Genomic DNA, 16,627 nt, shown 5'->3' with positions numbered 1-16,627 from the left:
GCAGAATTAAAAGTCTGGCTAATCCATGTTTTCCGAGGGTGAGAGACAACCGTGAAAGATGGACGGTTGTAGAGCCAGAGCGAGAACGAAGCTAAAATGTCTTTGAATTATGGATTGGGAGCCGGTTACCAAGACTCCCGCACGCCACGGAGTGGAGGACTAATCAATCCATTCTCTTCCTCCGGGCACTAATCAGAGAGCAGATCCACACGGACGGACGATGCGAGTGAGTGATTGACTCGAACAAAGCCAAGGATGAAGGCCAAGCGAAGGAGAAGATGAATGCAGAGGGTCCGGAAGAATCGTCCAATGTCCTTGGACGAGTGATGGAGCGTCGGCAGGGACCTTCAGACAATCCCCAGTCGCCCCAGCTGGATGGGCCTGCACGGACTTATTAAGGGATGATAGATGGCAGCCTTGCTCTGCTCCTTCCTCCCAGCAGAGGGCTGTCCCTGAGTCTCCTGGCTCTTTAAGGAGCCCCTGGTGGCGCAGGGGTGAGAATGCAGCATTGCAGGCTGACTCTGCCCGCTGCCAGCAGTTCGATCCTTGCACTAAATATTTTTTGATTGTTTTATATCACATATTCCATTTCTACGTTGAACAGTGTGTTTTCTAGGTGTCCAAAGTGTTAACATATAAATATCACCATAATCGTTATAATCATATATATCAGTGGTGAAATCGAATTTTTTTTTATTACCGGTTCTGTGGGCGTGGCTTGGTGGGTGGGGTGTGGCTTGGTGGGCGTGACTTGGTGGGCGTGGCAGGGGAAGGATACTGCAAAAACCTCCATTCCCACCCCACTCCAGGGGAAGGATATTGCAAAATCTCCATTCCCACCCCATTCTGGGACAAGCCAGAGGTGGTATTTGCTGGTTCTCCAAACTACTCAAAATTTCCACTACTGGTTCTCCGAACTGCTCAAAACTTCCGCTACCGGTTCTCCAAACTGCTTAAAATTTCTGCTACTGGTTCACCCCTGATATATACATACATACATACATACATACATACATACATACATACATACATAAAAACATATGCGATAATATCAATTATTATTGAAGAGTATACTATCTTCCATTATAGTATCGATTATATAACCATCAAAATATTTACTCATCAGTTTTTCTTTCTCCTTTAGTCCATATTTCACATAAATCCATTCCTCTAAACTCAGTATCTGTCATTTAACCATTTGTAGAATAGTTCCCATGTTAGGAGGAACATCTGACGGCTGTAACCAGGGGGACCTTTTGTCAGGTTCGCCTGATTCGCCAGTTGCGGCCCTTTCTTGATCGGGATTCCCTGTGCACAGTCACTCATGCCCTCGTCACCTCTCGCCTTGACTATTGCAACGCTCTCTACATGGGGCTCCCCTTGAGAAGCACCCGGAGGCTCCAGCTGGTCCAGAACACAGCAGCGCGGGTAGTGACGGGAGCAGCGTGGCGCTCCCATGTAACACCGCTCCTGCGCGAGCTGCACTGGCTCCCGGTGGTCTTCCGGGTGCGCTTCAAGGTGTTGGTTATCACCTTTAAAGCGCTCCATGGCATAGGGCCTAGCTATCTTCGAGACCGCCTGCTGCTACCAACGACCTCCCATCGACCCGTGCGCTCCCACAGAGAGGGCCTCCTCGGGGTGCCATCAGCCAGACAATGTAGGCTGGTGACCCCCAGGGGGAGGGCCTTCTCTGTGGGGGCACCCACCCTCTGGAATCAGCTCCCCCCAGAGATAAGGAGAATCCAAGACCTCAGTGCCTTCCGTCGCGCCCTTAAAACCCATTTATTTAAACAAGCCGGGCTGGCTTAAGATGAAATTTTTAACTGTTTTTAAATGTTCTAAACGTTTTTAATTGGTAAATGAGTTTTAATTGGGCCAAATTTATATATCTTTTAATTGTTTTTAATATTTGTTCTGCATGTTTTTTAATCTGGCTGTACACCGCCCTGAGTCCTCAGGGAGAAGGGCGGTATAGAAATCCAATATAAAATAAATAAAAAATAAAATAAAATATTCCGAGCATTCTTTTCCTTTGATTCTTAGGGTTAACCTATCCATTTCTGCCCATTCCAGATTTTTTTATTATTATTATAATATCATCTGTAGGGGTTTCTAGATTTTTCCCAGTATTGTGCATATACAGTTCGATCCTGCCCGGCTTATGGTTGACTCAGCCTTCCGTCCTTCCGAGGTTGTTTAAATGAGGACCCAGACTGTTAGGGGCAAGAGGCTGACTCTGTAAACCGCTTAGAGAGGGCTGCAAAGCACTGTGAAGTGGTGCATATATCTAAGTGTTATTGCTATCTATCTATTATCTATCTGTGCTGGCGCAGTGGTTAGAATGCAGTATTGCAGGCAAATTCTGCACACTGCCAGAAGTTCGATCCTGCCCCGCTCAAGGTTGATTCAGCCTTCTGTCCTTCCGAGGTGGGCAAAACGAGGACCCAGATGGTTGGGGGCAAGAGGCTGATTAGACGATGGCTGTTACTACCTGTAGTCCTCGGCTTATGACCACAATTTGGGAGCAGCATTGCCATGGCAAAGTGAGGCTAAATGAGTCACCCCTGATTCTGCAATCTTTTTGCCACGGCTGCTTAAATTAATGTGCTTCTGAAGGGAATTGTGCGGGTGTTAACCGAATCGGGGGTTCTCTGGTGGAATTTGCTCTTCGGGAAACGGACAGCAAATGGTGAGCGCAGGATTTACGACACTTTTTCACACTTAACCACCATTGCAGCATCCCCGTGATCACGTGATCAAAATTGAAACACTTGGCAAAAGGGTTCCTTTATTTATGACGGTCCCGGGGTCCCTGGATCCTCTTAGAACGGTGTTTCTCAACCTTGGTAGATTGAAGATGGGTGGACTTCAACTCCCAGAATCCCCCAGCCAGCAACGCTGGCTGGGGGATTCTGGGAGTTGAAGTCCACCCATCTTCAAGCTTCCAAGGTTGAGAAACACTGCCTTAGAACAATTAACCAGTGGAACAACTTGCCTCCAGAAGTTGTGAATGGTCCAACACTGGAAGTTTTTAAGAAGAGGTTGGATAACCATTTGTCTGAAGTGGTGTAGGGTTTCCTGCCTGGGCAGGGGGTTGGACTAGAAGACCTCCAAGGTCCCTTCCAACTCTGTTATTCTATTCTATTCTATTCTATTCTATTCTATTCTATCCTATCCTATCCTATCCTATCCTATCCTATCCTATCCTATCCTATCCTATCCTATCCTATTCTGACATGCAGAGTCAATGGGGGAAGCCAGGTTCACCTAACAACCGTGTGACCGACTTATCCACTGCAGTGATTCACTTTGCAACGGTGGGCAAGGGAGGTCGTAAAATCAGGCAAAGCTCAACAACTGTCTTGCTTAGAAACGGGGATTTGGGCCTCAATTGTGCTTGTTTAGTCGAGGAACTTCCTGTAATTATAAATCAAACCTAAAGCTGGAATGCTTTTTTAATATTTGACTTTCTTTTTTTCTTTCTCTGAGCTTTCTAACTTTTGTTTCTTTTTGCATTTTTGTCTTACAGTAAACTTGGATAAAATATTCAAATTCTTTCTTTCTGTACGTCTGCTTTTCTTCCTTCCTTCCTTCCTTCTTCCTTCCTTCCCTTCACTTCCCCTGTCTTTCTTTCTTTCTTTTTCTTTCTTTTTCTTTTTTCTTTCTCTTTCTTTCTCTTTTTCTTTCTTTCCTTCCTTCCTTTTTCCTTTTTCTTTCTTTCTTCCTTCCTTTCCTTTCCTTCCTTTTTCTTTCTTTCTTTTTTCTTTCTCTTTTTCTTTCTTTCTTTCTCTCTCTCTCTTCCTTCCTTCCTTCCCTTCCTTTTTCTTTCTTTCTTTCTTCTTTTTTTCTTCCTTCCTTCCTTTCTCCTGCTCTGCATTACCTTGTCTTAATTTTTACGTGTTTTGCAAAAACGTTCACAAAAATGTATATAAAATTAATCAAGTGATATTTTTCCACAATGCAAAATCAAAGTGGTGCTTATGAAAGGTTTGTTAACCCAACTACATTTGCTCCCTCTGGCCCAATCAAAGCGCAGGCAGCAAAAGCAAAAAAAAAACAAACAAACATCCTTTTTTCTTACCTACTTCTACAACACAGCACCAATCTATCCAGACAAAATAATTCCAAACGGGAAGATCTTGTTAGAACAAGCCACTGACTTAGAGAAGCATGCTTTCAATCATTTCATCCTCCTGCTGAGATGGGTGCCTTTAATAAGAAGGAAATTCCTTTCTAATGACACCAGGATGAGTGCAGGAGGGTGCTGCTGAAGGAGAAAATAATAAAAAAAAGCTGCCGCGCCAGAGCGACGAGAGGATAGGTGAAAAATTTCCATTAATTTTTTTTCTGGTATAGACTTCTGCTTTTGATCGTCTTTCTTTTATGAAGAAGGAGATGAGAGCAGGCCAAAGGTCTCGCCTTCATCTGTTCCTGCCTCTCAGAGATGTTCAAGAAGCAATTACCAAAACAACCAAACAACAAAGAAGAAAAGGGGAGAAAGAAAGAAAGAAAGAAAGAAAGAAAGAAAGAAAGAAAGAAAGAAAGAGAAAGACAGAAAGAAAGAAAGAAAAAGAAAGAGAGACAGAAAGAAAAAAGAGAGAGACAGAAAGAAAGAAGAGAGAAAGAAAGAGGAAAGAAAGAGAAAAAGAGACAAAGAAAGAGAGAGAGACAGAAAGAAAGAGAGACAGAAAGAAAAAAGAGAGAGACAGACAGAAAGAAAGAAGAAAGAGGAAAGAAAGAGAGAGAGAGAAAGAAAGAAAGAAGAAAGAAAGAAAGAAAGAAAGAAAGAAAGAAAGAAAGAAAGAAAGAAAGAAAGAAAGAAATCTGGATCGGTATGGAAATTCAAGTCAGTTAGAAGTACCAGACAGTGGAGCATAACTCAGAAGGAGAGATGGGTCTTTTAATACTTTTATTGGTTTATTTTTTAATTTGATTTGATTTGATTTTACCTTATTTTATTATACCTGTGATCCTCAACTTGAAAACACTTGTGACTGTTCAAAGTTACAGCCGCACTGAAAAAAGTGACTTATATGACCGGGTGTTTTTTACACTAGTGAGCCTTGGAGAAAGACGGTCTCTTGGCAGTGTACAATAAAATATTTAAAAAATTAAAACGCTATACAAACATTAAAAATTTTAGAAGGCGATAAGGAGGATTAAACCTTGTTAAAAACAAATTTCAGGTAGTCCTTGATTTACAACCTGAGCAGAGGGTTGGACTAGAAAACCTCCAAGGTCCCTTCCAGGCTCTATTCTTTGATGGATTGAACATTTTCGGGGTGGTGCATTTCTGCAAATTCTTCTAGGCAGGGGTGGAAAGAAGGAATTGTCCACCATGTTGGAAAGGAACTGATGTACTTATTTTCGGAATGGGATATTTAGAGACAGGCGGATCAGGGATGCATATTTTTACTTTCTTTCTTTCTTTCTTTTTTTGCTCTGTCTTCCAGTCCCTTGGGCCTTCCCGAAAAAGATCTTGTCCGTACCAAATATTTATATCCGCACAAACAAAACAATAATCCCTGGCATTCATTTGCAGCTGTCAGTTGATAAAAGAATCCAGGTAGAACCGACTCCTGGGACTCGGTATGGATTCCCTCGGCTCTCCGCCGAGCGTAACTTGAAACCGCCCCCTTGCTTCGGTTATCTGAGCCTCAGTTCCCTGGCCATGTCGATAATGATATTTATGTCTGCATAAACACAATTGGTAAGCAACTTTTTTGCTGGCTGCTTTTGATGCCCCTGCATTATTGATCTGGGAAAGGCAGAATTGGTCGAAAAAAGTGTTATTATCCAGGATTAATTTATTTATCTGTGTGTATGCCAATTTGGTAGATGGCCCCCAGCCCTACACTCAAGGCAGCTTCCACGTCACACCTAAGCATTGGAGAGTGGAATTTCTCAACCTTGGCTGCTTTAAGATGGACGGACTTCAACTCCCAGAATTCCCCAGTCAAGCATGTTTTAAGATGGGTGAACTTCAACTCCCAGAATTCCTCAGCCAGCCATTAAGATGGGTGGACTTCAACTCCCAGAATTCCCCAGTCAAGCATGCTTTAAGATGAGCGGATTTCAACTCCCAGAATTCCCCAGTCAAGCATGTTTTGAGATGGGTGGACTTCAACTCCCAGAATTCCTCAGCCAGCCATTAAGATGGGTGGACTTCAACTCCCAGAATTCCCCAGTCAAGCATGCTTTCAGATGGGTGAACTTCACTCCCAGAATTCCCCAGTCAAGCATGCTTTGAGATGGGTGAACTTCAACTCCCAGAATTCCCCAGCCAAGCATGCTTTCAGATGGGTGGACTTCAACTCCCAGAATTCCCCAGTCAAGCATGCTTTAAGATGGGTGGACTTCAACTCCCAGAATTCCCCAGTCAAGCATGTTTTGAGATGGGTGGACTTCAACTCCCAGAATTCTCCAACCAAGCATGTTTTGAGATGGGTGGACTTCAACTCCCAGAATTCTCCAACCAAGCATGTTTTAAGATGGGTGAACTTCAACTCCCAGAATTCCTCAGCCAGCCATTAAGATGGGTGGACTTCAACTCCCAGAATTCCCCAGTCAAGCATGTTTTAAGATGGGTGAACTTCAACTCCCAGAATTCCTCAGCCAGCCATTAAGATGGGTGGACTTCAACTCCCAGAATTCCCCAGTCAAGCATGCTTTCAGATGGGTGGACTTCATTCCCAGAATTCCCCAGTCAAGCATGTTTTGAGATGGGTGGACTTCAACTCCCAGAATTCTCCAACCAAGCATGTTTTAAGATGGGTGAACTTCAACTCCCAGAATTCCTCAGCCAGCCATTAAGATGGGTGGACTTCAACTCCCAGAATTCCCCAGTCAAGCATGCTTTAAGAGGGAGGATTTCAACTCCCAGAATTCCCCAGTCAAGCATGTTTTGAGATGGGTGGACTTCAACTCCCAGAATTCCTCAGCCAGCCATTAAGATGGGTGGACTTCAACTCCCAGAATTCCCCAGTCAAGCATGCTTTGAGATGGGTGAACTTCAACTCCCAGAATTCCCCAGCCAAGCATGCTTTCAGATGGGTGGACTTCAACTCCCAGAATTCCCCAGTCAAGCATGCTTTAAGATGGGTGGACTTCAACTCCCAGAATTCCCCAGTCAAGCATGTTTTGAGATGGGTGGACTTCAACTCCCAGAATTCTCCAACCAAGCATGTTTTGAGATGGGTGGACTTCAACTCCCAGAATTCTCCAACCAAGCATGTTTTAAGATGGGTGAACTTCAACTCCCAGAATTCCTCAGCCAGCCATTAAGATGGGTGGACTTCAACTCCCAGAATTCCCCAGTCAAGCATGTTTTAAGATGGGTGAACTTCAACTCCCAGAATTCCTCAGCCAGCCATTAAGATGGGTGGACTTCAACTCCCAGAATTCCCCAGTCAAGCATGCTTTCAGATGGGTGGACTTCACTCCCAGAATTCCCCAGTCAAGCATGTTTTGAGATGGGTGGACTTCAACTCCCAGAATTCTCCAACCAAGCATGTTTTAAGATGGGTGAACTTCAACTCCCAGAATTCCTCAGCCAGCCATTAAGATGGGTGGACTTCAACTCCCAGAATTCCCCAGTCAAGCATGCTTTAAGAGGGAGGATTTCAACTCCCAGAATTCCCCAGCCAGCAGAGAATTAAAGAGGGAATCCAGCTTGATTAGCGGATGTAGCAGGCAATTTAGGCTCAGCACCATTAAATTATTGGCTATTTTCCACCTTCCCCCTAAAATATCTTCTAACTGGCAGTGGAATATTTTCTCCAACCCTACTTCAATGGCTTTGGCCAACCACAAAAAAGAATTATTCCATAAAACGGGGCAGGTAATCCTCAACATACAGTCATTCCTTTAGAAACCATTCAGAGTTACAAAGGCACTGAAAAAAGCATCTTATGATCAGTCCTCACATATACAACCATTGCAACATGTCACGAGATCAAAATCCGGATGCTTGGCAACTGGCATGTACTTATGCCTGTTGCAGCATCCCAAGGTCAAGTGATCGCCAGCTGAGACCTTCCCAGCCGGCTTCCGACAAATAAACTCAAAGGAGAAAAGTGTTGTATGCGGCCTGTGCAGCTAGTAGCTGATTTCGACAGCGAGGAGGCTGGTGTGGTGCTGCGCCAGCAGCCTGTGCAGCTGGCACTCGAGTCAGACAGTGAGGAGGCTGGAGAAGATGTGGTGCCAGAGTGGGGGATTCAGCCAGGGCCTTCAGAACCTCCAGAAGCTCCCTTAAGTGAAGAGGATGAAGAGGAGGAGCCTCTTCTCGATGCACGGGCGCGCAGAGCTGCCAAAAGGCAGGAGTGGCTCCTCAGGAGGAGGTCTCCTCGAGAATAAGGCTTCGGACTAATTGGCCACTCCCCTAGCCTATTTAAGGAGGAACGCCGACTGAAGCAATTTGCAGGGAACAACTTCAGTTCACATACCTTCGTGTCTTGTCTTGCTTATCTTATCAGCTTCCTGCAAATTGCTTCCGGGCATTCTGCCAACCACAGTAAGCTTTCAGTTATTATTCTTTGAATTCTTGGCGGCTGTTAATGCAGTTAATTAACAGCCGTTGTTGTAAAAGACTGGTTTATTTAGTAAACTAAGGTTTGAACGGACTTTGTGTGTGCTGCGTTCTTTGGGGTCCATAGCTGAGGCAGAACAAAAGCCGGCTTCGCTTAATGACGATGTGATTCGCTTAACAATGCAGTGACTCCTTTAATAGCCATAGTGAAAATCACCGTAAAAACCAGGCGCAACTGATTTAATAACCGCCTTGCTTAGCAACGGAAACGCTGTTCCCTCTTGTGGTCGTAAGTCGAGGATCACCTGTAGCTCTATTGCATAAATGGAAGGACTACCTTAACCATAGTTTCTTGATATCCAGCAAGCTTTTTAATTCCTAGTTATTCAAGAGGAAACAAAGTAGAATCGCCAGACAGATTTTGGGCATCCATCTGTTGTTTTTAAGTATGTTTTCATTGATTCAAATACTTTTTAAAAAATGTTATTATAGGCAGTCCTTGACTTACAACCATTCGTTTAGTGACCGTCCAAAATTATAACACCACTGAAAAAGTGACTTGTGGCCGTTTTCCACACTTACAACCACGGCATAATCATGTGATCAAAATTCAGACACTTGGCAGCTGACTCATATTTATGACGGCTGCATTGCCCTGGGGTCACATCCCTTTTGCGACCTTCTGACAAGCAAAGTCCATGGGGAAGCCAGATTCACTTAACAACCGTGTGAGTATCTTAGCACCTGCAGGGATTAGCTTAACAACGGTGGCAAGAAAGCTCGTATAAATGGAGCAACGCGCACTTAACAAATGTCTCACTTAGCAACCGAAAAACGTGGGGCTCAATTGTGGCCGTAAGTCGAGGACCACCTGTATTAATTCAGTAGAATCAAAAACACACAAAAACAGCTACAGCAAAAAAAGGAACAAAAGAGCTTCTCAAACCTACATATCTACAAATAGGAATCTTATAACCGAAAGTATCAATCACGGATAACGATATCTAATTGTAATCAAATACCTTTTTCTACCCGCAACCCCCGTTAAATTCACATTATATATTATACATGTTCTATTGCTGTAAGCCCTCGAGGGCATTGGTGCATTCGCTAAGTGCATTTCAGTCCTGTCTCTCGTACCCCTTTTTCAAAATCTTTATAAAAACAGGCATTTACGTCTATATATGGATTTCCACACTCCGGTCTCCATGGTTTCTAGGCTCGCAGTATTTCTGCCAGCAAACGAAGATTTAATTCTCTTTAAATCAGTTTTCTCCTTTTTTTTCTTTTTTTTCTTTTTTCTTTTATTATTATAAAACTTTAAAGGCTGGCTGTCACACCGGCTGGCTGACACCTTAAAAGGTTCAAGACCAAAGGTGATGCAAAACACGAATCGCGGCCTTTGTTTCATCTTGTTCCTCGGCGTCTTTGCTAATTATTATTTTTTTCCTCCCTGCCCCTTTCCGAGTTCATTTTTCTCCCTCCTGTCCATTCCTCCAGTTGTCACCGCTAGATATTTGCACCGGCCGTCTCAAAATGACCGAAAAATGGGTTGATGGATGGAAATATCAACAGGAGAGGGGTGGCAGTTTTGAACTTTGCAGAAATAGCAGTAGCACTTAAGACTTATATACCAATTCACAGTGCTTGACAGTCATAGGTAGGTAGGTAGATAGGTAGAGATAGATAGATGGATGGATGGATGGATGGATGGATGGATGGATGGATAGATAGATAGATAGATAGATAGATAGATAGATAGATAGATAGATAGATAGATAATGATGGAAGATAGATAGATAGATAGATAGATAAATAGATAGATAGATAGATAGATAGATAGATAGATAGATAGAAAGATAGAAAGATAGAAAGATAGATGATAGACAGACAGACAGATAGACAGACAGATAGATGATAGATGGAAGATAGATAGATAAATAGATAGATAGATAAAAGGATAGCGATGGAAGATAGATGATAGATAGATAGATAGATAGATAGATAGATAGATAGATAGATGATAGACAGACAGACAGATAGGCAGACAGATAGATGATAGATGGAAGATAGATAGATAAATAGATAGATAGATAAAAGGATAGCGATGGAAGATAGATGATAGATAGATAGATAGATAGATAGATAGATGGATGGGTGGGTGGGTCGGTGGATGGGTGGATGGAATATAGATAGATAAATAGATAGATAGATAGATAGATAGATAGATAGATAGATAGATAGATAGATGATAGGTAGGTAGGTAGATGATAGACAGATGGATGATAGATAGATAGATAGATAGATAGATAGATAGATAGATAGATAGATAGATGATAGGTAGGTAGGTAGATGATAGACAGATGGATGATAGATAGATAGATAGATAGATAGATAGATAGATAGATAGATAGATAGATAGATAGATAGATAGACAGACAGATGATAGGTAAGTAGGTAGATGATACAGATGGAAGATAGATAGATAGATAGATAGATAGATAGATAGATAGATAGACAGATGGATGATAGATAGATAGATAGATAGATAGATAGATAGATGGATGATAGGTAGGTAGATGATAGACAGATGGATGATAGATATATAGATATATAGATAGATAGATAGATAGATAGATAGATAGATAGATAGATAGATAGATAGATAGATAATGATAGATGATGATGGATGGATGGATGGATGGATGATGGGTGGGTGGGTGGTTGAATCCACCTGGCTTTCACTCCTAACAATAGCAATAGCCCTTAGACTTATATACCGCTTGACAGTGCTTTTACAGCCCTTTCTAAGTGGTTGACAGAGTCAGCCTCTTACCCCCAATAGTCTGGATCCTCATTTAAACAACCTCAGAAGGAGTCAACCTTGACCCAGTCAGGATCGAACTGCTGGAAGTAGGCAGAATTAGCCTGCAATACTGCAATTCTAACCACTGGGCCACCATAGATAAATGATAAATACATAGCAATAGAAATAGCACTTAGATTTACCAGCAATTCAACTACCGGCCCAAACCGGCTGAATCCCACCACTGGTTGTAAGTCAAGGACTTCCTGTAAACCATAACTTCCATCACGTTTCAACTCAAGAACGGAGGTTGTGCATTGGGATGAAAGGGTGGCTTCTGATTCGGTTTCTTCTTTAAAACAGAATTATGGGTAGTCCTCGTTTAGAAACCACAATTAGGACTGCAATAAGCGCCAGAATTTCCAGCACTAAGCAAGATGGTTGTTAAATGTCCGGGTTTTTTTGCCACAGTTTGTTAAGCGAATCAATGCCGTTGTACAGTGAGTCCCATTGTTGTTATGTAAATCCAGATTCCATCCTTGAGTGCTTCTTGGAAGCCAGCTGGGAAGATCATAAAACGGCAACCACCCAACTCCAGGTCATAAATTCATTGCCAAGAAGCTGAATTCTGATCCCCTGACTATGGGGAAGCTGTGACGGTCATAAGTCTGAGGACCTGTTTTAAGTCCCTTTTTTTCCAGCGCCAATCAGTCACTAAACAGATGGTTGTAAAGTTAAGGCACTGCCTGTATTTGTACAATCAGTCCAACCAGGGGTGAGTTCTAAAATTTTTTACTACCGGTTCTGTGGGTGTGGCTTATTTTGTGGGCGTGGCTTGATGATCATGTGACAATTCTTTAGGATTTAGCAGAGGTACTGGTCTACCAGGCTTTTAACTGCTTGCAGAGCTGTACCGGTCTACCCATTTGTTTTTGGAGGCACTGGTCTACTCATTTGTTTTTGCAGGCACTGGTCTACTCATTTGTTTTTGGACGGTCTACTCATTTATTTTTGCAGGCACTGGTCTACCCATTTGTTTTTGCAGGCACTGGTCTACTCATTTGTTTTTGGACGGTCTACTCATTGGTTTTTGCAGGCACTGGTCTACTCATTTGTTTTTAGAGGCACCGGTCTACTCATTTGTTTTTGCAGGCACTGGTCTACTCATTTGTTTTTGGACGGTCTACTCATTTATTTTTGCAGGCACTGGTCTACCCATTTGTTTTTGCAGGCACTGGTCTACTCATTTGTTTTTAGAGGCACCGGTCTACTCATTTATTTTTGCAGGCACTGGTCTACCCATTTGTTTTTGGAGGCACTGGTCTACTCATTTGTTTTTGGACGGTCTACTCATTGGTTTTTGGAGGCACGAATCTACCCATTTGTTTTTCGAGCGCACTGATCTACCACCACACTGCCTTTTAACAATGATCAGCTGTAGGGCGGCCCTTTGAAGCCCCGCGGCAAACAGGTTTTTTCCTTCTAGCCGATCAGCTGGGACTCGGGAGGCAGCAATAGATTGTGGGCGGGGCCAAATAAAAGGTAAGAACAACACGGGGGGTGGGTGGGACGGCCCAGTTCCCGAACAAAGAGAATCGGTTTGGTGATGTCATATCATCACCGCTACTGGCTCGCCCGAACCAGGCCAAACCGGGAGGAACCCACCACTAAATCCAACCGATGTAGAGATAGATGTTTGCCAGGATTTCTTCTGCCTCTCATTCAGGGTTTTCTCTCTCTCTCTCTCTCTCTTTTTAATGCAAATATCACAACAACGCCAATATAAACTTTACACGGAGATGTGCTGATGAATTGTGACAGCCCCTTAAATTGGATTACCGGGCTTTCCAGATGTGCCATCCAGAAGAATATTATGACGTCTGTGTCTTCGAGAATGCAGACTAAAGCCTGGATGGCTTAGCATTGTAACTAGAACACGAAATACAAGCTGGGCGGATACGACCTCGTAGACGACCCTCACTCTGTCAAGGACCTTGGAGTCCTCATCTCAAACGATCTAAGCGCCAGAGCTCACCGTAACAGCGTTGCCAAAAAGGCATTAAGAGTTGATAACCTAATTTTGCAAAGCTTCTTCTCCGGTAATACTGTACCGCAAACTAGGGCATACAAAACCTTTGCCAGACCAATTCTCGAATACAGCTCGTCTGTCTGGAACCCGCACTGCATATCGGACATTAATGCAATTGAGAGAGTCCAGAGGTATTTCACGAGAAGAATCCTCCACTCCTCAGCTCACAATAGAATATCTTATGCCACCAGGCTTGAAATTTTGGACCTGGACAACCTAAAACAGCGATGGCTAACCTTTTTGCCATTGTGTGTCAAAAGAGGGGGGGAGCGCGGGGAAGGGGTCGTCTGCACGTGTGCTCACACCCTTAATTCAATGCCCCCCATGCATGCACATGTGACACACCCCTACATGCAGCTCCCCCTGCTTTTGGCACTCGATGGCACAGTGGGCACGGTAGGCTCGTTTTTTGCTCTTCCCAGGTTCCAGAGCCTTTCTAGGAGCCTGGGGAGGGCGAAAATGGCCTTCCCCACCCCCCGGAAGCCATCCAGAGGCCGGAAATGGCCCGTGTGCCAACTTCTGTGGACCCGGAAGGCCCGAAAATCACCTGGCGGGGGCTGAGCTCGCCTGCCCACTGATACGACTCCGTGCGCCACCTGTGGCATGCGTGCCATAAGTTCGCCATCACGGCTATAAAGTTTCCTACTTGACCAGGGGGTTGGACTAGAAGACCTTTAAAGGTCCCTTCCAACTCTGCTATTCCGCTGCCCTATTATTACCTCTCCACAGTGCCTTCTCTCCAGTTTTCCCCCAACTCAACCCTACGTAAAGAAATCACAGCTTTGCTTACACTGCTCAAATTAATATAGCTGCAGCCTGGTGGGGATTTGTGAGTCACCGATTTTATTTCCCTTTCAACTCCGATATGCTAATTTTGATTGGACTTTGGATGAAGTCAGTGGGGATCAAAGCCGGGAGGAATTTGTCCTTTTGTGCCGCGGTTTTTTTTTTTTTTCTTTCCGGAGAGAGAGAGTGCTGCAAGCGAGAGGTAGGGAACGGGGGGGCCCCCCGCGCCGTAGAGATTAATAAAGTTAAGCCAAAACTCTTATCATAATTGGGACCCGAATCTCCTTTTTTAACAATAGAAGGAGAATGTCACCTAGCATGAATCGGAGAATCCCGGAATAATTGGGTTGAAGAAAGGAAAATGCCGTCAAATCCTTGGCTCAGTTCGTGCGAAGAAGATCACCACGCAAAACACAATTCTTCAGCTCCGGCTGAATTCTCTTTTTTGCATTTTAGCAATAATCCCTGGATAAAGAGGCTGTTTACTTGGTCACTCGTGCCCTGCCTGGTCATCTCCTGTCTGGACAGATGGACCTCGATACAACCATTCGTTTAGGGGACGTTCAAAGTTTCAACGGCAATGAAAAAAGTGACTTCTGACCATTTTTGACAGTTATGACTGTGGCAGCATCCTTATGGATATGCGATCAAAATTCGGATGGTTCGTATTTCTGACGGCTGCAGTGTTCCCAGGGCCACATGATCCTTTTTTGCGACCTTCTGACCATCATAATCAAGGGGCAAGCCAGGTTTGCTTAAGAAGTTGCAGAAAAAAATGCTTTTAAAAGCCTCTGACGATCAGGCAACTCAGCTGAGCCACGCGATGATCAGAGGCTTTTTTTTTTTTTTACTTTTAAAAGCATTTTTTCGGCCGAAGAGGTTGTAGAAAAAATGCTTTTAAAAGATTTTTTAAAAAGCTTCTGATGAGGTGGGCAGAGTAAGCGAGCGGCGACCAGGCCAGGGACCGGTTCAGAGGTGTGGCCAGCCAATGTTATTTACCGGTTCTCCGAACTACTACAAATTTTTACTACCGGTTCTTGCGAACTGGTGCGAACCGGGAGCAACCCACCACTGCTTCTAGCACTGATGATATTACCTAGTTGGGTAATGAAACATCTGCAAAAAAATTCAAGTTCAAGATGGGGCACCAAGGGCCCCATCATTCAACCACGAGCTTGAATAAGAATAGAATAAAAAGAAGAAAAGAAGAAGAAGAAAAGAAGAAGAAGAAGGAGAAGGAGAAGGAGAAGGAGAAGGAGAAGGAGAAGAAGAAGAAGCAGAAGCAGAAGTAGAAGCAGCAGAAGAAGAAGAAGAAGAAGCAGAAGCAGAAGACGAAGAAGAAGAGGAAGAGGAAGAGGAAGAGGAAGAGGAAGAGGAAGAGGAAGAGGAAGAGGAAGAGGAAGAGGAAGAGAAAGAAGAAGAAGCAGAAGAAGCAGAAGAAGCAGAAGTTTTGTGGCTCCCGGTGTTTTCTTTTCTGTGGGAAAATGTGTCCAAATGGCTCTTCGAGTGTTTAAGGTTGCAGACCCCTGATATAGAGCATAGAACAAAACGGAACGGAACAGAACAGAACAGAACAGAACAGATCAACTGGAACCAGCGTACGAACCTCTGAAGATATTACGTAGTTTGATAACAAAAAACCCAGGAGCCAAGCAGCAAGCTCGGAAGGCGAACCTCTGACCCAAAGGCTACAGCCCGTTCCAAAAATGCTCAGAGTCACCCTAAAATGCACCAGTAAGAAATCCGAACCCAGTTTGCCTCCCGTTTCTCCGGATAGCACCAAGAAAGAAAACCAGGTTATATTTTTTTTCCCCCATACCCATGTTCTGGCTTTCATTTCCAATCCTCTTGTGTCAGGGATATATATCGCATGTTTCTCTGCACACATATATATATTTTTCCCACACTGCAACTCACAGAGTCTCTGGCTGAAGGGCTGGAGGTTACCCATTTCTGATACGCTTGATCAAGTATCACTGTAGGACGTAGCAAAAGTTGTAATTACTAAGCCGAGAGTGAGTTAGTCCTGGTAGTACAGACACAAGCAATTATATCTGATATTAATTGCTAGGTACCAGGCGTCAAGTGTCAAACGCAATTATAAATGCTCTATTTTTTCCCTCCCTCTTCGGTTAGCAATTCATACTTTAGCAATAATACAGTTTTTAAAAGCCCACTACAGATAGTCCTCAACTTACGACAGCTCGTTTAGTGACCGTTCGAAGTTACAACAGCACTGAAAAAGCGACTTATGACCATTTTTCACAGATATCAGGGATGGTATTCACTTACTTTCCCTACTGGTTCGCAAATGTGAATACACGCGACCCGTTCACGCATGTGCCTGGCCTTCTGCGCATGTGCTTTGCTGGCGTGCGTGCCTTCTGCACATGTGCCCAGCCTCAAAAACATGCCTAAA

The 16,627-nt window shown here is 43.8% G+C and overlaps 1 protein-coding gene and 1 pseudogene across 2 annotated transcripts in view; both read right to left on the bottom strand.

Annotated features, from left to right (window-relative positions):
• Positions 1–16,627, bottom strand: part of PLXNA4 (plexin A4) — a 525,881-nt gene that overhangs the window by 328,915 nt on the left and 180,339 nt on the right. The gene's annotated exons all lie outside the window — the stretch shown is intronic.
• Positions 1–16,627, bottom strand: part of LOC148112749 (uncharacterized) — an 83,505-nt pseudogene that overhangs the window by 20,386 nt on the left and 46,492 nt on the right.

Source organism: Pantherophis guttatus, chromosome 7, assembly GCF_059756535.1.
Source record: "Pantherophis guttatus breed Tessera chromosome 7, ASM5975653v1, whole genome shotgun sequence".
Lineage (NCBI taxonomy): Eukaryota > Metazoa > Chordata > Lepidosauria > Squamata > Colubridae > Pantherophis > Pantherophis guttatus.
The sequence above is the reverse complement of the archived record's forward strand: the minus strand, read 5'-3'. Positions and strand labels throughout refer to the sequence as shown.